This window comes from Sciurus carolinensis, chromosome 15, assembly GCF_902686445.1.
Source record: "Sciurus carolinensis chromosome 15, mSciCar1.2, whole genome shotgun sequence".
NCBI lineage: Eukaryota > Metazoa > Chordata > Mammalia > Rodentia > Sciuridae > Sciurus > Sciurus carolinensis.
In genome coordinates this window covers 55,498,351-55,524,979 of record NC_062227.1, presented here as the reverse complement: position 1 = coordinate 55,524,979, position 26,629 = coordinate 55,498,351, and the positions used below count along the sequence as shown (strand labels likewise).

At 48.0% G+C, this 26,629-nt stretch overlaps 1 pseudogene; it reads left to right on the top strand.

Annotated features, from left to right (window-relative positions):
• Positions 1–9,538: 9,538 nt before the first annotated feature.
• LOC124965726 (TATA box-binding protein-associated factor RNA polymerase I subunit A-like) lies at positions 9,539–10,717 on the top strand (annotated as a pseudogene).
• The last annotated feature ends 15,912 nt before the right edge of the window (positions 10,718–26,629 follow it).

The window sequence follows — 26,629 nt, the reverse complement described above, 5'->3', positions numbered from 1 at the left end:
GCTTACTCCAATCATCCTCCTTAGAGGTAGAGAACAGAATCTAGAGGCTTTACAACAAATCCTCCATACTGTCTAATGTCTAATGTACAATCTAAAATTACAAGAAATGCAAACCACAGGGACTATGTGACCCATAGTCAAAGAAAAATTAGTCTGCAGAAGCAGGCACAGAAGTAATGCAAATGTTGGAATTAGCAGACAGGACTTTAAAACAAATTTGATAAATATTTTGAAGAATCAATAGGAATGATCTATTAATGAATAAAAATATAGAAAATTTCAGGAGAAATGTGGAAACTGTAAAAAAGAAACCAATGGCAACTCTAGAATTGGAATAGGCAATATATTCAATAAAAATTCCATAGACTGGATACAAGTAAAAGAAAGGATCAGTGAACTTGAAATCATCATCCAATGAAGAACACAGAGGAAAAAACATTGCAAGAAATGGATAGAGCTTCCATGACCTATATTAAGAAGTATGACCCACGTGTGACTGGAATTCTAGAAAGAGGAGAGAGTAAATCAGACAGAAAAAATATCTGAAGAAATAGTCAAAATTTTCCAACACAAAATTTTTCCTCAAAAAAAAAAAAATAGCAATCCACAGATCCAAGAATATCACTAAACCTTAAGCAGGATAAATGCAAAGAAAACCATATACACATAGTTAAACTGTGAAACCAACATAGCAAAGATAAAGGAAAGAATCTTAAAAACAAGAGAAAAAAAGGACATGTTACATAGGGGTGGGGCAGGGGTGGGGCATGCCAGCAAGAATGTCAGCTAACTCCTCAGCAAAAAAATGAAAGTTACTCAACAGTGAAAATGGATCATTGAAGTGCTGAAAGCAAGAAAGCAAAATGCTGTCAACTCAGAATTCCATGTTCTGCAAAATGTCTTTCAAAAATGAAGGTGAGGTGAAGACATTGTCAGACACACAAAAGCTGAGAGCCTGTTGCCAGCAGACCCACACAACAAAAGATGGTCAGGGAAGTTCTACAGGCTGAAAGGAAATGCTGGTAGAAAGGGATGATACGCACTGGAACCGGAAAGGGGGAAAATATGAAGTCCTGGGAGGGGTGAGATCTTCAAGGAAGTGGTTACAGGTGGAGAGAGAAGAGGCCTGGGGCCTGAGCCTTGGGATCTCCCTGTAGCAAGTGATTGGAAAGGTGAGGAGGAACCAGTCAAGGAGACTGAGCTGCCATTGAGGTAGGGAGGCCAGGCGAGTGTGGTGTTTTGAGGAAGCAAATGGTCAACCTGTTGAATACTGTCGAGGCTGGTAGGTCATGTTAGATGAGTGCTGAGACACCACCACTGGGTTTAGCAACTGGGAGGTCGTCAGCAACCATGACAGAACCTTAGCTGGTGGACGATGGGAGAGAAAGTCCAACCAGAGTGAGTTTAGGAGAAGTTCAACAATGGAACAAGGAACAGTTGATGTTAGGAGACAACCTACACTCTCCCAGGTGGGGATTTGATGGTAAAATGCTGGGGTTATGGTCATGACTGCTGTGATTCTTTCCCATCTTTCTCCAGAGGGAGGCTGTCACTGACCTGGTCCCTGGAATAGAATGAGCCAGGGATCAGGGTGCTGCTCTTAGGAGTCTGGTGTGGCCTTTGCTTTCCTTCCAAGCTCCTTACCTTGGGCCCAGAGCTCTGGGTGACCACAGAGTTTTGTGGTACACTGTTAGCATAGCGGTGAACTCTGAGGCAGTGCCCCACCATGATAGATGGGAACTCAGGGGAGAGACCAGGTCCTCAGCCCCATGATCCATGGGCGGACTTCCTAACAGGAAGCTCCTGCTTGGTACCTGTATGGTCTTTGTCACCGACCATTGGCCAAATGGTAACAATCCTGTTAAGATGTCCTTGGCTAAAGAGGACAGGAACCCAATTTAACATAGGAAGCCTAATGTCTCACAAAATGGAAGTCCCAAGTTAGCCCAGGCCCTCTGTTCCAAAGGAGTGTCTCACTTTCTATCTTCATGCTTTGCTATCTCCATTCTTCATTCAATAAATATTTACTGGGGGACTAATTCATGTTAGGGGCTCCTGTAGGGGCTGGAGCAATATCCATGAACCATAAGAAATTGTTCCTCTTGGCTTTACCAAAAAGTATATGCACAGTGATACATAATATGAAAATATATCAACTTAGACAAAATGTGAGAGAAATTGTAAGGAGTCTATTTTGTAAAGAATAGTTAAGGAAGATCTCTCTGATAAACAGACATTTGAGTAGGGGCTGTGGAAGCAGCCATGTGGATATCTATCTAAGAGAACATTCCAGACTGAGGGAAGAGCGAGAGCCATGGCCTGGGGAGGGATTTCCTCAGTGTGGGATGTTGGGCTGACTGAGTGCCACAGATGAGGCATGATGGGAGACTGCATAGAGGTCACATTGGTAGGCCAGGTCACATAGACGTGTAGGCCATAGTACGCTCTTACCATGCAATGGCAAGCCTCTGGAGGACATTGGAGAAGAGGAGAACATTGATTTAAAATTAATTTTAAGGAATCACTCCATCCTTGAGAGGGCAAGGACAGAAGCAGGGAGCTCAGCAGAAGGACCCTTGCAATACTAGAAGGTTGATGATAGTGGAAGGTAAAGAATAACGGGGGTTTTGCACCAGGGTGGCGGCAGGAGAAGTGGTGAGAAGCTGTTGGACTGGGGACACACTGTGCAGATGAGCAAGCGGGGCTGGCTCACGCATGAGGCGAATCAGAAAGGCAAGTGTTTTGAATGAGCTGAACTATGGAGCTGCCAATAACTGAGTCAGGGGACAGCAGGTGGGGGACAGAGGATGGAGCGTAGTTTGGGGTTAAAATCAAGTTTGGTTTTGAATGTGTGGAGTGGAGCTGTCGATTCAGCACCTGGACATACAAATGGGAAGTAGAGGGGAGCGGATGGGGCTGGACACGGAAGTTTGGACTCAACAGGCAAGTGATGCTCAGGGCTGTGAGTGAGGCACCAGTAGGGAGTGAGTTTGGATAGAAGGAGGCATAAACTTTAAACCTTGGAGTCTCCAAAGATAGGGTCAGAAAGATGAATTGAAACTAGAAAGAAGGTTGAGTGGAAATGACCAGCGAAACATGGGAGAACAAAGGGAGACAGATGTCCCTGAAACCAGGTTTCAGGAAGGACAGAATGATTGTCAGGTGCTACTCATGGGTAGGAAAGATGAGAACTGATGGACCATCAGGTTGACAATATGGAGCTCATCGGTGACTCACAAGGTAGTTTGGTGCTGGGGATCAAACCCAGGGCCTTGTGCATGCAAGGCAAGCACTCTACCAGCTGAGCTATCTCCCCAGCCCTCGAGGTAGGTTCTGTGGGTGAAGGACACGATTCCCAAATGATTTAAACCAAGAAATAGTGGAAGTTGAGAGGAATTTGAGACAGCACAGAGTTTGGGAGGAGTTTTGGCATTACAGGGGTAAAGAAATGAGGTGCAGCTAGAGAGGAAGGTGTGGGCAAAGAGGGTTTTTAAAGATGAGACATGCGGCAGTAGGTTTGGTTCTAAGGAAGACCCAGCAGAGAAGGGAAAGTGGAGGCCAAGGAGACAGGAGTGAAGACCCGGAGTGGGCAGGGGAAGATGGATCCAGTGTACAGTCTTGGGCTGGAGGCATGGACTGTGAGAGGAGGGAAGGCAGCCATCCTGCTCTGGTTAGTGGCTGGGTTGGGAGACTTGGTGGTGACGGCCTGTGTCCATTCTCCTGGGGTGGCCTCCATTTTCCTCAGTGACAGAAGGGCAGTCATTACTTGGCTAGAGTGAAGATGGGGGAGGAGGTGCTGGAAGTTTGAGAAGAGTGGAGGGGACACAGCACAGTCACCCAGGAGTTGGGGAATCGAGTGGACGAGGCAAATGGAGAAAGTTGCTGTAGGCCTCCCCAGTCCCTCCGGTGGCAGTGCCATGCCTCGAAGGGGACAGGAAGCCTGTTGGGTCAACTCTTGTAATTCTGTGAACACATTCAGGCTTCTCTGGGGGAAACAGTTACTTCCCACCCTGAGGACACCGGGCTGGGGTGGGTCAGTGAAATACGAAGGGAAGTGGGGGGCGTCGCCTCTAAGCAGAAGTTTTAGGAGAAAAGGTGTGCCTGCCACGTTCTTTCCCCTCTGCCCAAGACTGGCCGCGTCCCAGAGGAGGCTGCTCCATCAGCGTGGGTGCTGCAGTGAAGATAATGGGGTGCAGAGCCATAGACAAGCTGTACTGACATGGTCTGCTGGGAAAACCGTCCTTTGGCCTGGCCAGCCCTGAGACCGGGGGCACCTGGTCTGGCAGCACAGCCCATGCCGACTGAGGCCAGTGAGCTGTGCACTTTCTTCCAGCTGTCTGCCCCTGCCTGCGTGCAGGAGCAGAGAGGGTGGACTCTTAAAAAAAAAAAAAAAAAAAAAAAAAATATATATATATATATATATATATGTATATATATAAAATATAAATATAAGTATATAAATATATATATATTTTAGTTGTAGATGAACACAATAATTTATTTTATTTATTTGTTTTTATGTGGTGCTGAGGATCAAGCCCGGTGCCTCACATGTGCTAGGCAAGCACTCTACCGCTGAGCCACAACCCCGGCCCTGAGGATGGACTCTGGATTTAACCGGCACTGGGGTTTTGAGGTACAGGACAGAGGGAGAAGGGGCAAAAGGAAATTGAGGTGTATTTACTGAAGCCTGAACTGGGGAAGAAGAGAAGAAGGAAACACTAGCTTCATCCTGAGTTTCCATTGCCTAATGGTTATAAGATGGCTGCCAGAGATAATCAAGAACATGCATTTCCTTGCTCATGGCCCTGAGGAGAATGTGTTCCTGAGTTCAGTTGAAACTTCTAGTGACAAAGAGCTACCAAGTTTCTATTTAAAAGGGCTTTTTTTGTTTTTGTGTTTGAGATGGGATCTTGCTACGTTGCTCGGGCTCGGCTCAAATGATCCTCCTGCCTGGGCCTCCTGAGTAGCTGGGGCTGTGGGTGCATGTCACTGTGCCTGGCTATGACGAAATTGTTTCGTCAGGACAGCCTCCGCCCCAGCCATCCGAGGCGTGTTGGAGAGAGATGCGTGGGGGATTTCTGTTTCTTATTGAACGCCTGCCTGCTGGGGTGCAGATGGTCACGGGTGGTCTGCCTGTACCCTCTGCGTCCACCCACACAGGGTCAGCGCCCAGTTCATGCACTATGGAAGCTCTGTCTGATCCTTCCCGGGTACCTTACTGCCTGGGCTGGAAGGATCCCTTCTTTGGCAACCCCTTCCCCCTCAGTAGAGAAGCTGGGCTGCCCTGCACAGCTGTGGGCCCTGCCCCAGAGACGATCTGCAGGTTCTTGCCGGGCCTGTGGGCCTCGTGCCCAGCCAGGCTCAGGGGAGGCTGCAAGGTGCCTGGCTGCCTCTCCCAGCCACCCACTCCTCTGGCTAAGGACACTGGGTGGCAGCCCATGTGCCCCTTCATCCCACGCCACAAAGGGCACCCGTGGTTAGAAGAGGCTCACAAAGGCTGGGAGGGTCCAGATGGGCCCAGCTTGCCAAGACTGCAGAGCTGCGTCCTGCCTGGGCTGAGCCACCCTGGCCTGGGCCTCTGTTCCACAGGAGCTTGATCTGCTGCAGGCTGGCTCTGTGCTTTGCCTGGCCCCCCTCACCCATCCCCAGTCAGGCTCCCGATGAAGTCAAATTAGGGGCATATATGAGGTGACCTCACAGCCAGCGGGTGTGGAGGGGCGGGCCAATCCCCCAAGACGCCATGATTCCATGATGTGACTCCTCCAGTGTTGACCTAAGTGACCCTCACAAAGGCCCAGCAGGGCAGGAAAGGCCAGGATGTGTTTATAGCTGGGAGCTGGCCTTAGGAGAAGGAAACACCCACGGAGGGCACATGGCTGGTGGATGGGGACATCCCGGAGCCTCGTGACACCAAGCTCCAACTCTCACTCCTAGGCAGAGCCTGGCAGGCCTTCAGTGTGGTGCCAGCCAGGCCCCTCACCAAGCTGCAGCAGGGCCTCTGGCCCTTACCTGTGTCATGTGCCTGAGTTCACCGACGAGGCTCGCCGAGAGGCCTTGCTGGGCTTGCTCGGGGAGAGCTGGGACAACAGGGTCAGGCAGACCATGGGGGTCAGGCAGGGACCCTGTCCACCTTTTGTGGGGTTTCCCAGGCTCTTGGGTTCTTGGGTGAGTTGCTTCTCTTTGCTTAGTCTCCCCGTGGACTTGGGTTTGGTGAGTGACCACAGTGATCCTGAGCGGACAGGACGCATGCTGACGCCTGGCCTCCGCCCGTCCCAGGGAGGAGGGTGGCAGGGTGTCTGACTGAGTGGGGAGAGTCAGCGGGCAACAGAGTCTACGGAGCCACTGACTCACTGCCCTGGGGACTTCTTGGGGGCAAGCCAGCCTCAGTTTTCCCAGATGTGAAATGGAGCTGGGCCTTCTGCTGCCGTGGGAGGGCAGAGAGGCCTGTAATTACAGAGGGCGTGTGGAGCCCGGGGAGCCTCGGATGGGCATCTCGAGGGAGCTGGCACACAGTCACGGGCTGTAACTGGTTTGGGGAGTTATGAAATTTCTTTAGAAGAAAGGACTGGGGGGGGGTGAGGGGTGCGGGGATGGCACCTTGGGGGGAGTGCCGGGCGCCCTTGGGGAGCCATCTTAGCACACACCAAAGCCCTCTCACGATTCAATCAAGTTGTTGCCTCTGTTCATACCAAAAGGCCTTTTTAAAACACAATTAGGCTCTGTTTTATTACGTGTGACAGACGAGGCCATTAACCATTCCGACTATTAAATCAGACTTCATTAAAAAAAATGGAAGTAACTGTAAATTGCCTTGGGTCACGATCGTTTAGAGCCGAGACATTTCAAAGAAAAACATTAGGGAGCTCATGACCATGATGAAGTTAATCAATTTGACATCCACAGTGGGGCGGGCAGGCGTGCACACCCAGGGCTGCTCTGGGCCTCTCCCCAGAGCCGGGTTCCTGGGGTGGGCAGGGTGGGGTCCATGGAGGCCCGGAAAATAACTGGAAAATTTGGGGGAAAGGTTTGGTTGTTTTTTTTTTCTCTGAAAAATTATCTAAATATGTCAAATGTGATACCAAGTCAGACATGATATATTTTATGTTTGTGCACCAAAAAGTGACTTTAGGGCTAGAAGGAGCAACGCTGTGGAGGTATAGTGCACCTCTCCTGCCCGCAAAAGTGGGTGGGGGCCCCAGTGTTGGGGTGAGTCTCCTGTGTGGGGTGGAAGGGAGAAGTCCTGCAGTCTGGGGTCAGGGCTGCAGAAGACAGGAGGAGCCCCAGCCCCTGCACCCCCTTCTCCACCAGGCCCCGCTAAGCCAGAGAGCAAACCTGGTGCTCCTCTGGTAAAAGGAGCAGGACCCAGCCTGGTGTGGGGGCAGGGACCGAGTCCTGCCTGGGGCATGTCCTGGCCTTGAGATGGCACCAGGCAGAGGCAGAGGGCTGGTGAACCCTCAAGGCTGGTTGGGCAGGCTGGGGGCTGGGAGGCGTCTGGCGCTAACCTGAGGGAGGTGGGTCCTGTCTCAGCACAGTTCCCCATGGGGTGGGGCGGTGTCCATGGAGGAGCTGGCCTGCGGACCACCCTCCCCTGCCCTGCTGATGCTCCACCTGTGGGGCCCACCTTCCTTCTGGTGTGACTGCATTGGGGTCACCTCCTCCAGGAAACCTCCCAGGCCAGACCCGGGGTGGCCCTCCCTGTGCTCAGGTACCCTTGGCCACCGACCTTGCCTCCTTGCTCTGCTGGCACCGTCTGACAGCAGCTAAAGCTAAAGAGCCCTTTGCGGGCTCTTGAGGGTTCCCCACAGCCCAGGACGAAGCCCTGACACCTGTGCTGGCTGAAGGCCCTTCAGAAATGGTCTCCACCTGCCTCTCTGGTCTCCCTTCCAGCCTCTCCGCTCTAAGCGTCCTACTCAGCACGGCGACATCCCCAAGCCACTCGACCTGTGGCTTCCTTTCCCAGGAACTCTTCACTCTTCTCCACCCAGGGAACCCTGTAGACCAGCCCTAAGGCAGCCTCTGCCAGGAAGCCCTTCTCAACTCTGCGGGGCTGGTGGGCTACAGCATCCTCACCCTCCTGCCCGCCCTGGCCTCCTGACCGATGCCTGCCACACGCCCGCCCTCCCTCCCCTCTTGCAACCCCATGTCCGGGGCACCGTCCCTGCCAAGCACAGTAAAGGAGCTGAGAACTCGGCCGGGCGCGGGAGGAGATCTCTGCATTCCCGAAAGAAACCGCCAAGGCAAGGAATAAGGACACTGTCGAGTGGCGCTGGGGCTCTCCAGCAGGGAGCGGAGATGCAGGGAAGTGAGGGACAGAGGGGAGGCGGAGCGTCACTGGCAGCGCAGCGCAGCCCCGTGAAGGGACAGCTGTTTGGCAGCGTATTGTCTCAACTGTAGTTACTGCGGCTTCTCTCTCTTCTGGCCTCTCCTGCCACTCGTGGGCGAGGACGTGCCTCATCACTGGATCTGCGCCGGAGTCCAGCAGGGCGCAGGCAGCCCAGGGCGGTCAGCAGCTGTTCGTGCAATGGGAGCAGGGGTGAGCTCAGGAGCAGGGGCAGGGAGAGCGGAAGGAAAGAAGCCCCAGCCTTCGCCACCCATCCTCAGGGAGCAGAGGCGTGCGTGCACAGAAAGGCACATTCTAAACAGCCTTGTGTTGGGTCCCCAAGTGTTTCAGGAGGGGTGTCTTAGAGTCAGTTAATTCTGCCTTTCATCTAAGGTGAGATTCCCACCCAGCTGGGCCCTCAGATGCCCTCTAAGAATATTCCAGAACCTCCTGTGTCCCAGGGCTCACCTTCTGCAATCCTTCCTGCTTTGTTTTAGCTCTGCTCCTGTGAGGTGTGAGATGTCACTTCTTTACCCAGCAGGCACTGTCCCTCCCTCTCAGATTTGTTTTTCTATGAAGCACCATGAAAAGGAATGTCTCTGTCTCTTTAAACCTGCTTACTGTAGCAATCAGTCCTGCTGGGATGAGCCTGTTTTCATCTCTCTCCCCTCCAGAAGGTGCCCTCCCTGAGGTCAGGGGCCTTCCCCTGTGCTGTGGTTTGGGTGTTTAATGTCTCTCCAAAGTGTCACGTGTTGGGAGCTCCCTGTCCTGGGTGGCAGTATTGGGAGGTGCTGGGGACCTTGAAGAGAGGTGGCCTGGAGGGAGGTCCTTAGGCTACTGGGGTGTGTCCTCAGCAGGGACTGTGGGACTCCTCTCTCTGGCTTCCTGTTTTGAGATGTGAACATTTTCTCACGCCCCCATTCCTGCTCCTGCTATTGCCAAGGCCATGAAGTGATACAGCCAAGGAGAGGCCTCCTCAGAGCTGGGCAATGCCACCCTGTGCCCTCCAACCTCCCAAGCTGTGAACTAAATAAAGGTCTTTTCTTTATAAAGTTGACCTGTTGAAAAAACGTGGGTACCACCTCCAAGGCAGGTTTTGCGCATGCTCACAGGAAGCGCACGCTAACGACTTCCGGTGAGCGTGTTCTTCAAGTTGTACTGGAAGTGGGAGGCGGTTTACCGCGTTGTCCCGGCTGTAGATGGTTTGGAATAGATATGAGTGATTTCAGTGAAGAAGTGACCAAGCCCATTTCAGAGGATGACCAGGTGGAAACATCTGTGCTCACTGGTACAGGAATGTATTTTCCTTGGCTTCAAAAGCATTTAGAAACTGTAGGTTATTTGGAGGCTTGGAAGTGAAATTCTCTTTTATCACCCCAAAAGCACTGTGGAGACTTTCAGTACCTTTGCTGATCGGATGAAAAATATTGGCGTCCTGAATTATGTGAAGATCTCCTCACAACATGCATTGTACCTTCTGCATCATGGATTGCTTGAGGATGCAAACAGAAATCTAAGTCAGGCAGAGACATGGAGATATGGTGAAAAATCATCTTCCCAGGAAATATTAATCAACCTTGTTCAGGCCTGCAAAGGGCTTTTGCAATATTATACATGGTCTAAAAAGAAAATGGAATTGTCAAAGCTTGATGAGGATGATTATGAATACAGCACAGCAACCCAAAATATGCTCAGTGAGAGCTGGAAGATATCTGTAAATATTTGTGCATTGATTAAAACTCCTGGAGTTTGGGACCCTTTTGTGAAGAGTTATGTAGAGATGCTGGAATTCTGTGGTGATCAAGATGAGACCCGAAAGATACTCACTAATTATGCACAGGATGAAAAGTTCCCATCAAATCCGAATGCCCATATATACTTATACAATTTTCTAAAGAGAGAAAAGGCACCTAGAGGGAAACTGTTAAACGTGCTTAAGATTTTGTATCAGATTTACCCTCTCATAAACTGATGCTAGAATTCCATATGTTACTAGAAAATCAGAAAAAGAAGAGCACTGTAAATTGGTTGGAAGTATTATTTGGAGTCTTGGATTTTGCTGGATGCACTAAGAACATAACTGCATGGAAATACTTGGCTAAATATTTGAGACAGCTCTTAATGGAGAATCATCTTGTGTGGGTTCAAGAAGAGTGGAACTCCAGGAAAAACTGGTGGCCAACTTTTCACTTCAGCTACTTTTGGGCAAAAAGTGATCGGAAGGAAGATACAGATTTGGCTTGTGAGAAAGCTTTTGTAACTGGCATACTGTTAGGAAAAGGTTGTAGGTATTTTTGATATATTTTAAAACAAGATCATCAAGTGTTAGGGAAGAAAATTAAGCGAATGAAGACATCAGTGAAAAAATACAGTATTGTAAATCCAAGAGTCTGATATTTAATTTTAGTTATTTCACAGTTGTAGCTACACAGTATAGCAGTAGATGGTTATTAAATGTATTTATTTGATAGTTTAAGAAAGTAGTTTATATGACTATAAAAAGTATTTTTGTATTTTTTGTATTTCCTTTTACTGTAAGTTATAACTAGAAAAATAATGCCACTGCCTTTGTTCCTTATATATACATATTTTCTTTTTTGGAATGTTAAATGGAACATTTTTTTATAGAATGATTCTTCTATAAATGAAAAAACATGTTTAATTAGAGAATGTAGCTCTGTAGCAATTATTATTTGAAGATAACTTGCCTCTGTCTGTTATGTAATAAAATACAACTAGTGGTGCAAAATAAAAAAAAAAAAAGTTGACCTGTCTCAGGTATTTCATCACAGCCATGAGAAACTGACTAACACACTGTGCTTACAACAGCGCTGGCTCTCAAGAAATAGGTATTGAATGAATGGATGAGTCTCATTCATTCAAGAAAACCTGTATTATTTCCTCAAACTCAATCTTTTCTCAAAGGATGGAGATCATTAACCCAACACAGGAGCACCTTGATGCCAGATGTCTCCTTTGCCTCTGGACCCCCATCTTGTCTTGCTACTTGGCATGAACAGAGTGTCCAGCAAATATCAGAATGAGAGATGGGGTAGAAGGCATGTGACAGTGGTATGTGACAGTGACTGACAACCTCTATTGCCAGTGACGTATTGAACACCAGAGGCAATTGGCACGTGCCTGTAGCATGACAGAATGGATGACCGTGTGGACAGGGGAGATGAGTGAACTTCTGCACTTGGGCAAGGCACCGCCTAGTGTCTGTGGTCAGGTATCCACTAATGTCCCCTTGCCCCAGGAAGGCTGAACAGAGCCTTAAGTTCTGACCACGAGGCTCTGTGATTCTCCCTGTGACTCTCCTCTCTCCAGCCACCAACAGACCACCTGGGGGCTTCTGGGAGCCCCTTGCTGCCAGGGTTGTCACCCTTTCCTAACTGTGCCAGAGCTGAGAGGTGAAATGTGTTTGGATAAAAATTTCGAGGCCTGGGACTGAGGTTTGGAGGGTTCTGGCAAAAACAGCACAGGTCTGAATGTCTGCATTGTTTCCTGGCTTAGGTTGTCACTGTGTGTGACTTTCTGCAAAGATGGCCTCGGTCTTTTCTTGTGGCAAGAAGTCTAAGATATAAGTCCTTAAGAATGTGAGCCTAGAGTGTCCATACCTATGATCCCAGCAACTCAGGAGGCTGAGGCAGGAGGATCGCAAGTTCAAAACCAGCCTCAGCAACTCAGTGAGGCCCTAAGAAACTTAGCAAAACCCTGTCTCAAAATAAAATATAAAAAGGGCTATGGATGTGGCTCAGTGGTTGAACACTCATGGGTTCAATCTCTGGTACAAAAAAAAAAAAAAAAAAAAAAGAGAGAGAAAGAAAGAAAAGAAAAAAAATGAGCCAAGGTCAGCGAGAGCTAAGCCTTTTTATCCATGTGTACTTGCACCTCAGGACCTGGTGGTGTTCATCACCCCGGGCCAACTGGCTGCTTGACTTTTTCTCCTGGAAACAGACCCACTGAGCCCAGTTCCATCCTTGTCCCTGCCACTAGATTGGAGGAGATGTCCCAGGATGGCCAGGGGAAAACTGACCCCTGCATCAGCCCTGCCGCACCCCTCCCCCCCACTGCTTCCTGCCTGTCTCTGGCCAGGCCCCCCTGCCCTGGAGACCATCACTGTCGCCAACTGTTGTGATTTTAATCCTGGCTGTTTTTCCTTCCTGGAGACCAGGGACCTTCCTGAGGTTCATCCATACAAAGCTGCTCTGTGGCCATTTCCTCCAAACGCTGCTCCCTGGGGAGGAGCCAGTCACCAGGACTGGTCACCATCTATCCTGGGCAGGGGCAGGGGCTGCTGCTTGGGGTGGGGGTCCCCCTGTTGTTTTCTTTGGCTCTCTGCTCATCGCTTAGTCAAAGCCAAGTTCTCTTGTGGCCTGCAGCCTGTCTCAGCGCTGACCCAGCTTGGCACGCCCAGGTTCTCTGGCAACGATGCTGCTTTTCACAGCTTTCTGCCCTGAGAGAGGCCTCTGTCTTTGCAGGAGGAAGAACCTTCCTGTTCACTCTCTGATGTGCTTATTGACGAAGCCTGATCCCAGGAGAGGACGCACGAGGACTCGCTGTGTGACCTGGACTGAGCTGGGCTCCTGGGGTCCTGCCAGCCTCCTCTGGAACCCCCACACCCAGCTCCGGACCTGGGACCTCAACCCTGGACTCCCAGAGGTTGACCTGAGGGCCAGAGATGAGAATTCCACTTGAAACTGACTTTCACAAGCTGGGTAGTCTTAGCAAACGATGTCTCCCTGGCCCCTTGTTTTTTGGTCTATTAAATGGGATTTAAAAAAATTAAAAATGTCACAGTGTCATGTCGCTTCCAGGAGCAGGAGCCTGTTGTGAGGCTCAGATTACTTGAGGATGCAGATACGGCTTTGGGAGTGCTGGGCCCTGTGTCTGCTTTTATGTTTTACATCATAACCCTGAGCTTCTCTGGGCAATGCCAGCCTGGAGAAGGGACAGCCAGCCAGGGGACAGGTCAGCCTTTATGTGGGGAGATAATGAAAAATATTGAAACCAAGATTATTTTTCTGAAGCAATCAAGAAAAACCAAGAGATGTGTACTAAGAGATATGTCAGCTACCTTTTTGTTTTTTTCTGCTACCATATTGTATTACTAGAATGGAAAAAGAAAATATGGTAAAAATGGCGAAAATGAACAGAAAGTGAACCACAGGACTGTCAAATCAAGCCTGTCTCCTTGGCTTCATTTTCCTCTGGTTTTGTCGCTGGAATCAGGGCATTTTCAGACCTCTGTCAAGCCTTGGGGACATTCCTCACCCCTGGGGCACGGCCTGGTGTCCTTCTGACCTTGTCTCTTGCTAAGAGGTGACCTCTGGCTCTAGGAGATGGGTCCTTTCCCTTTACTGGCATTTTCACCTTGACTCCAAAGATCCACGTGTCCGCACCTTCTCCAGTCTCTCTCTCTCGTTAGCTGCAGGGACCTGCTCTCAGTGGTCCTTCCCTGCCCCTCCGGCCACCCTGCAGTTTCCCTTGCAGGGTTTCCTGCCTCCTCCATCTGACAACTGGAGGCTGAGGCCTTCAGGATTCTGTGTTGCGTCATGACTTCTTTTCTTTGAATCTTTTTAGTATAGAAAATTTCAAACATATGCAAACATACCATGACCTCCTGTGTCGTCACCTCCATCCTCAACAGCTCCCAACTGGTGGCCTTACCTCTCTCCCTTCAGCCTCCACAGTCTATACCCGCAGGCGATTCAGGGAACCAGACTTCTTTCCCAGGCTTAGGAGAGTTCTAGGAGTCACCGAGGGCCAGGACAAATTGCCTATGGCTGGTCTGGACTTCCCGTGACTCTCACGAGGGGACATAGCTCAGGAGGTAGGTCATTCACATAGAACCATGAGCGATGATTGACTCTGCTGCTGAAAAGGGAAAAGACCCATTTCCCCAGCCACTTCCCACTTCATACCATTAGTTTAGCAAAAATTTTTTTGGTGAAGTCTTGATAATACCCAGTGTAGTCCGGGATGTGGTGTCTCACCTTTATACAAGTGGCAGGATAAGTGAGTGGAGACCACTTTTGAGGGAAGTCTGGCCACAACCAGAGAAGTTGAAGGTGCTCCTACCCCATGCCAGGTTGGTCATCTCACTTCTAGGGGCAGGCTGGAGAGAACAAAGAGCTCGTTTGCACAGAACCTTCTTGCAACATAAAAGAAATCAGAAACAACCAGGAAACAAATATGTAGCACTTAAAATGAATGAAGTACAGTCACATAATGTCGAGTGGAAAAAAGTTGCAGAAGAATCTCCAGGAGGATGCAATTTGTGGAAAGTCTTAAAATGTGCAAATGAATATTATAAAACATGTATGGACATTCTCTTAGTATGCTTTCCCCTGCTAGATCAGAACGTTGCAGACTGGGTAATTAAAAAATGACATATTTATTTGGCTCATGTTTCTGGAGCCTGGGAAGTCCAAGATGGAGGGGCTGCACGTGGAAGAGCCTTCTTGCTGTGTCCTAGCATGGAGGGAGGGTCACAAAGGTGGCCACACACATCCTGTCTTAGGAACCCGTGCCTTCCATAACTAACCCACTCCCTGGATAATAGCATCCATCTATTCTCTCATGACTTAAGCTTCTTTTAAGGGTCCAACCTCTCAATAAAATTAAAATTAAATTTCAGCATGAAGTTTTGAGGAGATGTTGAAATCAAAGTAGATACATAAAAATGTATTAAAACTCTAAGCACCTGCTCGGGAATGATAAACACCAAGCTCCCGAGGGTTTCCTCTGGGGAGAAGGGAAGATGGCAAGAGAGAGATGCAGGGGGCTTCAACTCCGCCATCGCTTCATTTCTTAAAAGTGAACATCTAAAGCAAACAAGGCTTACCGAGAAATTCGATAAAGCTGGGTAGGCGGTAGATTTGTATTTTCTATGCTTATCTGCATGTTTGGTAAGTTTTCCAATAAAATGAATCAAGTAATGAAAAAGTGACATGGTCCCCGCTAAGCGTGGGGCCTGAAGGATTCCTCCACTCCGTGGGGCTCGTCTGTCCTGGGTTCTGGACTCTGCTCCCCGGCACCGACCCTCTTCTTCCAGGCCCTGAGTTGGAAAACGCTGAGACCCAGCGGCGGGAGCCCCCTCCAGGCCTGGCTCCCCCCCAGAGCCCTTTCCTCCGCGCTTCCTGGGACGTCGCCCCTCTGGTCTGGGTCCACCTCGGCCTGCTCAAGGTGGCGTAGCTGCTCAGAACTCTGAGCTAACACCTGGCCTCTCTGCCAGCGTCACGGTGTCTGGACGCCGCTTGGGAGGGAGTCTGTGCTTCGTTAGGAACTGGCAATCAAAACATGCTGTAGTTCATCTGTTAAGTGTGACATGTCACAGCTGCTTCCTGGGTGGTCTGCTCCTGCACCTCATCTATGGTATGATAAACCTACTTTGGCTTATGACCCGCCGGAGATCACAGGACGAGCAGGGCCACGCCACCGAGACCGCAGCCTTCAGACACTCAGCCTGCTGGGTAATTAGGACGAGTCGGGCATGTTTGGCGGCTTGATTTATGACACCGATGGCATGTTGGCACGGCCTCGGCCTCCTGATCCTCAAGTCCCTTCTGCCTCACATCCTTGGCTAGGGACGATTCTCGACTTCTTTCTCTGGGAGGCGTCCCCTTCCTCCCCGTGACGGTGCCAGTCTGGCTTCCACCCTGTGCTGTCGGGGCTGTTGGTTGGAAGTTGAGAAACGCAGAGTGTGTGGACACGGGGGACAGTGGCCACCCGTGAGGGGTCCCATGACGCAGTCCTGTCTCCACCTCTGTAGCCACAGCTGTGCATGGCCTTGGCCAAGCCACCTCCCCTTCCAGCACCCTGTTCTCCCAGCAGTAAAGCGAGGCGCTTGCAGGAGGAGCCTGGCTCCTTCCAACCTGGGAGGAAGCTGGCGAGCAGCAGAGATGGTACAGGTGCCGGGAGTGGAGCTTGGCACGGGCCCTGAGGGCCGGGTTTCCCCAGCAGGCGTCTGAGCAGCCGCTGGGACGTCAGGCATCTGTCAGCCGAGGTCAGACCCTCTGCCCGCAGGTGGATGTCTCAGGTGAAAACCGCAGGAAACACACAGATTCTTAATTTGTATAATTAATCAGCAAGGAACTCTTAAAGTGGAAGTCCCCCAGGATGGTATTGCTTAAAATGTCTTTTTATTTTATTGTATTTTTTAGTGCTGGGGACCAAACCCAGGGCCTTGAGCATGCTAGCCAAGGGCTCTGCCACTGAGCCACATCTACGGCCCTGATTTCATTCTGTTTTATTTATTTTTGTTTTAGGGTGCTGGTGATTGACCCTGGGCCTCATGCATGCTGGGACAGCACCCTGCCGCTGAGCTAGCATCCCAGCCCTGCTGTCTCTGGCTTAGGAAAGGTGGATCCGCCGGGTCAGGTCCCCAGCCCGCCCTGCCTCACGAGCCTGGCTCCTGCCGTACACCGAGGTGCACCCCCGTCTCAGCGAGCTAGGTGGCTGGTAACCCCAGCTTCTCTGCCCCCCTCGGAGGCCATCAGCGCTGTTCCCTATGATTCCCCCTCCCCCGGTCATGGGACGTCCTCCAGCTGCAGACTGTGCTTCCAGGTCACCGAGATGGAGGTTTCCCTCTCCAGCTTGGTGGCCTTGGCTGTGGTGCTCTCACCTCCTGGGTGAGACTGGCTCAGGAGGACGCGGTTCTGCAGCCAGCGTGGATGGTGGGGTATCGGGTTCCCTGAGGAAGAAGCACACACAGGGGATGGTCGTTGGCCGGTGGCCGTGGGAGGCCTGGGCACGGGCACCTGTGGTGGGGAAAAGTGCTCCCCCAGCTGGGAAGAAGCCCCCTCCAGGGGAGCTGGGTGGAGGCCGACTTGAGAGGCAGGAGAGGGGTCTGCTGAAGATCTAGGACGGGACATTTTCCTTTTCTTCGCTAATAACAGAATCTCATTTTCCCTTCCTTCCTTCCTTCCTTCCTTCCTTCCTTCCTTCCTTCCTTCCTTTCTCTAGGCACTTGTCTACCCAGCATACATTTCCTGATCTCCTGCGTCTGATTAAGCTCTAGCTTATTACCAGGGATGGAAGTAAGAGTGAGAAAGTTGTTAAAGAGAAAGGAAAGGTAATGTGATGGCAGGTGCTGGAGCAGCAATCTTGGGCCTGGACACTTCCATTTCCTAGTTAAGCACTCCTGGTGGAACCCCATGGTAGAAGGTGCCTTTCCACAACACCGTGGTCCACCTACCCCTGGACTTTTCTGTGAGGTAGATACGTGTTTATATATTTTTTAGACTTCTGCTCCATTAGGGTTTCTGTGCTCTAATCCTAAATTACAGGGGAAGTCTATCTCTTTTTTCAGTTTTCTTGCAACTCTTCTGATAACCTTTTGGCACTGGTCTGTCATGAGCACCTCTCTTAAGTCTTGATCAGTCTCCCCTATCTTACAAAGAGAGGACTGGACTTGCTCAGTGTCAGGGTCTGGGGTAGCAACAGCATCTAACTGTAATTTATTGACATTGTTTTGTTGCTATGGTGTTTATTTTTAGGTTACCATTTACTTAAAGTAAATGATGCTTCGTTTCCATTTACAATAGTGACATGAGGTCACTTTCCTTTTTAAGTAATCTGCCTAAGTGAAAACAATTGAGTCAATTTAAAAGATATTAAGTGACTAAGAGCACAGGTTAAGTCAGCCACAGCAGACACCAGGGTGATTGGAGGATGACTGGAGGCTGGGAAGCAAGGCCTCAGATCGTGCTGCTTCATGAGGAATCATCTAAACATTTTTTCCTCCAATATTTATGTCTCTTGTTCTGGATGATTCAAAGTATTCTTGTAATGGGATTTCCTAATTCCTCAAAGCACTAATTCCATAAAGACTCCCACAGACCAAGCATAATAGTTAAAGAGCATGATGAGCCCCCAAGCCAGACTCCCTGGATTCAATTTCTGGCTCCTTCATTGACTAGCTGTGTGACCTTGGGCAAATTACTGTACCTCCCTGTGCTCTGTAAAATGGAATTGAAGATGTTGTTGGGAGGATTAAATGACAAGGTCTACATAAAGGACTGAACAGTGTCTGGTGCAGGTTAAGTGAAATAAATGGTGGCTATCATTATTCTTGTTGTGTGTGACTTGAACACACAAGGCATGCCGAGAGCTTTGTGCTGAGCTTCCTGGAGTTTCACGTCTTTGTGGGAAGACGTGCCCTCGGCAGCATGGTGCCATTTAGAAAAGCCAGACTTGATGTGGAAACGCAAAGCACAGCAACCGAGGGCCGTCCTGGCAAGTACTGGCAAGTTGGAAATGGAAACTGTCCCATGTCAGGTGACCTTGAACTGTCATCTCAAGAAGGATGACACGTGAGCAGGGGAGGGACAGAGGTGATCACATCTGTTTTCACGTACATTTGGAGTTTAATGAAGGCCTTTATTAAAATAGTCTGAAGAGTCTCAGCGTCGGTGAGGATGTGGAGAGACGGGCACTCCTACCTGCTCTTGGTGGAAGTTTAAACTGGAGCAACTTAATTATTTTTTTTATTTTGAAATAACTTGTACCTGATACTTGACCCCTAAGCAGGTAACTTTTATTGTAGAAAATAAATACAAACCTCGTGGATTTGCTTCAATCCTATTGGATGCCTGACTAGGAAATAGGAGGTTGGGAATATCGTGTCTAAGAATTTCCCCCTCTGGGCATGTGACAATGGATGCAGGACCCCCGCCCCCAGCGGTCACATGGTTTGGTGGGGGAAACCTGGGCTGGGAGCCCGTGGACTTGGGCTTTAGTTTCTCCCCACCCCAGGTGACTCTGGTAACTTCAATCACTTCTTTCATTTCCTCTTTTTGTTTTTTTTTTTTTTTTTTTTTTTTTTTTTGGTACTGGGGATTGAACTCAGGGGCACTTGACCACTGAGCCACACCCCCAGCCCTATTTTGTATTTTATTTAGAGACAAGGTCTCACTGAGTTGCTCAGTGCCTCGCTTTTGACAAGACTGGCTTTGAACTCCCGATCCTCCTGCCTCAGCCTCCCGAGTCGCTAGGATGACAGGCATGCACTGGACTCTTTTCCTCATCTTAAATCAAAATAACTGGACCTGCCTGAGGATTCTGTCATTTGGTCTCTCTTCATCCAGGAGGCAGCAGGAAGCAGAGAGGAGCGTGCTGCCTGACAGAGTCCCGGCTTGCCCGGGGTGTGCGACAGCGGTGGGCTTTGAGGTTGAGCAGGCTTGAGCTCACTCCATCATCAGTGGGTGCTTTAGCCATGTTGAGTCTCAGTTTTCTCAGCTGTAAAATGGGAATGACAGTACTTACCATGCAGGGATGCTATGGGATTGAGGAATCGTGACCTGAAAAGGCAGCTCATGGAAACAGAAAAGCAAATGGATAAAGGGCACATGAAAAGATGCCCAGGTTCTCTCTCAATGAATTAATTAGGAATCAAAATAGCCAGGCGTCACTTTACCCATCCAATGGGCAGAGATTAAAAGCCTGAAGAGTCTCAGCGTTGGTGAGGATGTGGAAAGACGGGCATTCCTATCTGCTCTTGGTGGAAGTTTAAACTGGAGCAACTTAATTTTTTTTTTATTTTGAAATAACTTATTTTTACAGAGGAGTTACTGAAATAGAACAGGGAGTTCCTAAGAGAGCCTTTGTCTGTTAACACTGATATCTTGCATTTCTATGTGCAATGATCCAAAGTAAGAGATTGGCATTGGTTAATATTTTGATGAACTGTGGCCCTCATTTGGATCTTGCCAGGTTCTGCACTAATGTCCTTTTTCTGCCCCAGGATCCAATCCGGGGTACCATGTTGCTTCAGTCTTCACCTTTACCTTAGTCGCCATCAAACTTGAGAGTTCCCCAGTCTTTCTTGCCTTTTGTGATCTTGACACTTTCAAGGAATTTTGCTCTGATGTTTGGCATGATCCTCAATGTGGGTCATTGTGATGCTTTCTCTTGATGAGTCTGTGGGTACAGATTTGGAGGGAGACCACAGAAGTGATGTGTGGTTCTTGTCAGTTGAGTGCATGATGTCAGTATGTCTTGGTGGCCTGGTGAGGGTGGCGTCTGCCAGGTTCTCCACTACAAAGCTAGTCTTTTTCTCTTTTCACTTGGTATGTTGGAAGATGGTCCCTGAGTCCAGCTGGCATTCAAGGCGAGGAGAATTAAGGTCCACCCTCTGGAGAGAGGAGCCTCAGAGAACTCATGAACATGTTCCACCAGGCTGATCCATAACTGTTTTGAGGAAGCTGTTTTGAAGCTGTCTCCTATTTTTCCTTAAACTTTTACCCATGAATTTGAGCATGCACTTGGTGGATCCTGTCCACAACAACTTCTCTTGTGATGCGCTGATGGTGACCTTCTATCCCTCAGGCATTATGCATTTATTGGTTGGAATTCTTAGGAAGAGTCATTCCGTCTTATTTATATGATAGTTTATTTATGTCAGTTTGGAATGATAGATATTTATTTTGTTCTTTGGGCTATAATTTAATGCAACTGTATTGAGAACACATTCAGGGTGGCGCATGTCCTTTGGTAGACCCTCATCACTTTCTTGAGCACTTCCTTACCTTCTGATGCCACAAGATGTTCTGAGTCCATTGTATATTTTCCTAACCCCAGCCATTTCTCCAAGGAGCCCTGCTTCTTTTATTGGAGAATGGTGCTTAGAAACCAAATCTGGCTACCAGGGGTGCACATTGCTATTGGGATGTCACTGATACTAAGACCTCTCAGCAGACAGAGCTAGGAATGTCTGTGTGCATGTATATTAATGCCTATGAACCCATGTTCTCTTCTATTATCTATCCATCCATAACCTCAATAATAAAGACAATGATAATAATAATAATGATAATAATAATAATAATAGAGTTATCCTGATATTTCTAATCAATACAACGGGGGCCGTTCTAGCTCACCCCCTTGTCCATTTGTACCTTCTTTCTCCAATATTGAGAAACTTGACTATCACTATAATATATTTATTTGCTCAGCCCGAGTATGTATACAAAGTAGTTTCAGAATCTGAGTGGTGTCTCTGTGGGAGACAAATTCACTAATGAAAGCACAGTATCTGTGTAGTCCTCATTATCTGTGGCTTTGCAGCATCTGGTCAACACACTGTGTCCAAATTATTCAGATCCAAATTATTCAGATTGGGTACTTTAAAAGGCACAATCAAAATGTAAAACACATGTCCTCTTTGGGCAGGTGATATCACCTTTAGGATTTGATCTATCCAGTCAAATGTGTAAAGATACATGAGCGAGGAAGTTTGCTATGGCAGGATTTGTTTTGGTGAAAGACAGAAATGCTGGCCTGTCAGGTATCAGGGATCACATTATACTTTATGGCACATAAATATAATGGCACATGAATGCATTTGAAAAGAAATAAGATCCTTGTATTTGTGATCTGGAAAATTAAAAAAGAATAAAACAATGCATATGGTAATATGATTTCTTTGGTGTAAAAGAACTCTATATATACATGTATACATTTGTTGTCTATGCATGAAATTGTTAGGAATGGTACATAAGAACTGGTAACCATGCTCGCTGGTGGAAAGTAGAACTGGGGTGGGAAGTGATGAGAAGGGTTGAAAGACACTACATTTTCACTCTTTGTCCCCCTCTGTGTTGTATGATTTTCTCCCCACGTATGCATTACTTTTATAAACTGAAACATCTTAAAGTGAAAAAAAAAAACTTAAAAAGAGAGGTGGGTACATGGAAGGTAATACATAATAAGAGGCTCCATTTCTGATATGGTGAGATGAGTTTCTACAACTTTCCATCCCACAGGTAAAAACAGTGCATTCTGGACAAAATGCAAAAGGCAATATTGTGAAGCCTTTGGAGAGTGAAAAAAAAAATACCAGGGAATTTGGAAGAAAGTTGAAACTTCAAAGAAAGGACCTGTTTATGGCAAGTTCCCTATTCTAATGGCTTTAGGTTGAAAACAGGCTGGTTGGCATGGTGTGGGGTGACTAAAACTTGGATAGAACCCACCATCCTTCTGGACTGATGAATCAGAGCGCACAGCTGGGGATGACTTTGACCACAGGAACATCTAGTGGGAGATCCCAGAAGGAAAAGAGTAGAGAAGGCACCCCCATGTCCTGGAGCTAGCTCTGTGGACTCCCTGGCTGACCCCTGTACCACACATGTGCAGGGCACATTAAAGCAGCTTGCAGCTAAGCTAAGGAGAGTGTAGCTGGACTGATAAATGAGCTGTTGCCCATTTCAGGCAACTCCGAGGTTAAAGTTTGAGTCTACAAATGAACTTCTGAAACAATGACACCTGCACTCTTTGGAGGAATATAACAGAACCTGGGTGCTCTGCAGAGAACATTCACAATGTCTGTGATACAATCCAAAATAATGTGTCACCTCAAAGAACCAGAAATCTGTCATCATTCTCAATTGAAAAGATGATTGGTGGAGGTCAACTCTAAACTGAACAGAATGCTGGAAAGCTCACTTGAGAAATTTGAAACCCCTTTTGTAACCATACTGAAGGAGATAAAGGAAAATGCATTCAGAGGATTGAAAAAGATAAGAAGTTTCAACAGAAAAACATAAATCATAAAAAAAGAACCTTATGAAATTTCTAGAACTGAAAAATACCATATCTGAGCAAAAGAAAAAAAATCATAGGCTTAATAGAATTATGGGCCTAATGACAGTATGAAGGTGACAGAAAAAAGAGGGACGTAAGGAACCTCAATAGAAATTAGCCAATTTGAAGAAGAAAGAGGGGGCAAAAAGACTTGAAAAATATGCATGCAGGACCTGGAGGACAAGATCTGAAGAGTTGACGTACATGTACTTGGAGTCTCAGAGGGAGAGAAGAGAAAGAATGGAACAGAAAAACCACCTGAAGAAATAATGGTGGGCAATTTCCCAAATCTGGCAAAGGACATTAATAAAATATACAGACTTACATAATGCTGTGAACCCAAGTAGGATAAGTGAACAAAGGAGGGAAACCCCCATGCACATCTAGGAACATTACAATCAAATCACTGAAAACTAATGAGGAAGAGAAAATTTGGAAGCAGTCTAAGAAAACCAACTCATGAAATATCAATAATTTTAATGTCCACGGACTTGTGAGAAAACATAGAGGCCAGAAAATAGTGGATCAACATCTTTAAAGTGCAGAAAAATCTAAAAACATACCCAAACCACCACAAAACCCGCAAAACCCCAAACTGTCAACCCAGAATTACATATCCAGAAAGTGCATCCTTCAAAAAAGAAAGTGAATAATTGTGTATACACATTTACATAATACACGCACACACATCATTAAAAAAGAGAGTAAACACACACACACACACACACACACACACACACACACACACATCACCAATAGACTTGAACTAGAAGGATGCCAGAGGAAGTTCTTCCAGCTGAAAGGAAATACACAGAGGAAACCTTGAACCTCAGGGAGGAAAAAAGAACATCAATGGCAAATACCTGGGGAAATAAATAAGATTATTTTTTCCTCTCAATTAAAATATATGTGACTATTTGAAAGGAACTCATAGCATTTCCTGCAGGCACAGCATGTGTAACACGCAACGTGACTTTCCATACATGTGACAGCTGCAGCCTAGAGAGCTTGGGGTGGGGGAGGTGATGGATGAATCCCAGTGTAGGTCAAGGTCCTACATTTTTGTGAAAAGACACAATATCGACTCTGTGAAAAATTAAGGGTCTACTATAACCCCTAGGAAAAAAGTAACCCCTTCTAAAAAGTAACACAGATATTCCTCTCCAAAAAGCCAACAGATACTTTAAAATGGAATTCTAATACATGCTTAAACAGTCCAAAGACGGAAGGACAGTGGGAACAGGAGAATGAAAGACCAGAAGGGACAGACAGACGTTGAATAATAAAATGACAGACTTAATTCCAACCATATCAATATGTAATTTATTTACCAATGGATGATAACTCCCATTATGATGATCATCAATCCCATGATAGGCTTTGTAAGCCGGGTCGTCTTTGGATTAGATCCATCTTTTAGGATCTTGTTCAGCCCCTGAGCACCCAGGCTTTGGCTTTGTGTTGTCTGCAACCCAGTGGACAGTCAGGGTGCCCCCGAAGAGGCCATCTGTCTGCTTTTCCAGTCTCAGCTGAGTGCTCAGGCTTGAGCTCACCCTGGGTGCTTAGAGCAGCACAGAATTAGCACAGAAAGGACACAGCAATCATCGATCTATCCTGACACATGCCTCAGTTTCCATTAGAGAAAACTCTGACCCAAGATCAGTTTCTAAATACATTTTTTTCTTTTTTTTTTTTTTTTGCAGCACAGAGGATTAAATCCAGGGGTGCTCTACCACTGTGCTACCCCCATCCTTTTTTGCCTATTTAAAAATTTTGAGACAGGGTCTTGCTAATTTGTCCAGACTGGCCTCCAACTTGTGATCCTCCAGTCTCAGCCTCTTGAGTGACAGATTGTAAGCAACTCTAAGTAGATTTTAAAGGCAATTAATATGCATGTTATGTAGTTAAAAATTTGGTACAGAAAGACTTTCAGTGAAAAGTTGGCCTCCCTCCTACCCTGGTTCACTGCATCATTTAGCATGAAGTTTTTCGTGTTTGGCCTGAGCTGCCTCCGGAGGGGGAGCGTGGGCCTGCGCCATCGGCGGTGGGCGCTGTTCTGGGGTGCATCCCCTGCACTCCAGCAGATGTCTGCCTCATGTTCTTTTTTTAGCACTTGAAACCAACTTCCTGGAATCTATGTCCTCATCATGGGCGAGTGATAGTATTCCAGAAAGTTTGTTTTTGAGGAGGAAAAATCTAGCTAAGCACGGGGAACTGGTCCTGCCAGCTTCATAAAACACAGAATGTGCATTAAGAGCAAAGTCCTTTGTCACCAGGAGCTGAAGGGGTGTGGACAGGGGGTGTGTGTAGAAATAGTCTCTGCTGGCTAAATTCAGGGACTGGGGGGAAAACGTCATGGTTAGAGAACTCTTTAATATTCAAAAGGTTTGGGATTTTGTTTCTCTCCAAAGGACAGGAAGTAGAGTGGAAAAATGAAAAGGTTGTGAGCTGTGGAATTCCATAGAACTGGTTTTCAGTCCTTTTTTCTGCCATGAGTAGCTGTGGCAAGTCACTAGCCCTCTCTAAGCCTCAGTTTTGCCATCTGTTAAATGATCCTGACACAAACATTCGGCGATGCTTTCTTCCTCGAGCCCTTCCCTCTCTCCATGTTTGGGTGTTTTCCTATCTAACGCTGCGTTACAAACCACGCACAGCCTCGGTGGATTAAGATGACAAATCTTGATTTTGCTCAATGCAGAGCAGCTTCTGGTACCGGGCTGGTGTTTTGGCCCTGGTGTGACCCCATCCTCTTATGCATGGGCTGCGCTTCTTGACTTGCTTCTAATGAACGCGACTTGCAAAAGTGGCGGGTTCAGGGTATAAAAGACTGGGACTTGGTCTTGCTACCATCTCCCTCCACCCACTTCTCGGCGGGTGTGCAGCAAGCCTCCACAGGGGAGAGGGGTCCTCATGACAAGGTGCTGACAGCCAGAGCTCAACGGGCCTCTGAAGCCACGTGAGTGATCTCGGGAAAGTGGCCTTCCCCAGGAGCACCCGAGAGGCCACGCCAAAACCTTGACTGACGCCTGAGAAAGACCCTGAGGGCCAGCTGACGTGGCCAGCAGTCCTCACTTACGGGGCTGTGAGAAAATAAACCTCACCTCGAGGCACCAAATCATGGTCGTAATGCAGCACCGAGAGCCAACACCGCAGGGATCTGCAGGGAAGTTGGGAGGGCTTAGTGGGGTGACTCACCTGTGTTCCTGGGGGCAGCTGGGGTGGGCGTGAAGGCTGGGGCTGAACCCGTGCGAAGCTTCCCAACCGGCCCTGAATGCTGGGGAAGATGGCTGGATCACACATGTGTGGTCTCCCCGTGGGAATCTTCTTGACAAGGAGGCTGGGTCCCAAAGGCAGGCGGAAAGAGACGCGGAGAGAGAGAGAAGAGAGGAGAGGAGAAGTCAGGGGAGGGAGGCAGATCAGGGATAACAAGCATGAATCCAGATAGATAAGTGGGATAGAAATATGGAAAATAGGAAAAGAGCGGAAACCATGAAACGTATCAGCAATGACCCACCTCCATCCCGATTAGGGAAGCAGGAGATGACGCCACTGTCTACCAAACAGCTTTATTGAGATACGATTCATGTGCCTGACATACAGTCCACCCATTTAAAGTGTACACTTTAGTGGTTTTTAGTATGTTCAAAGAGTTGAGCAACTACCACCACAATTAATTTTAAAACATTTTCATCACCCTAAACAGCAACCTTGCACCCATTA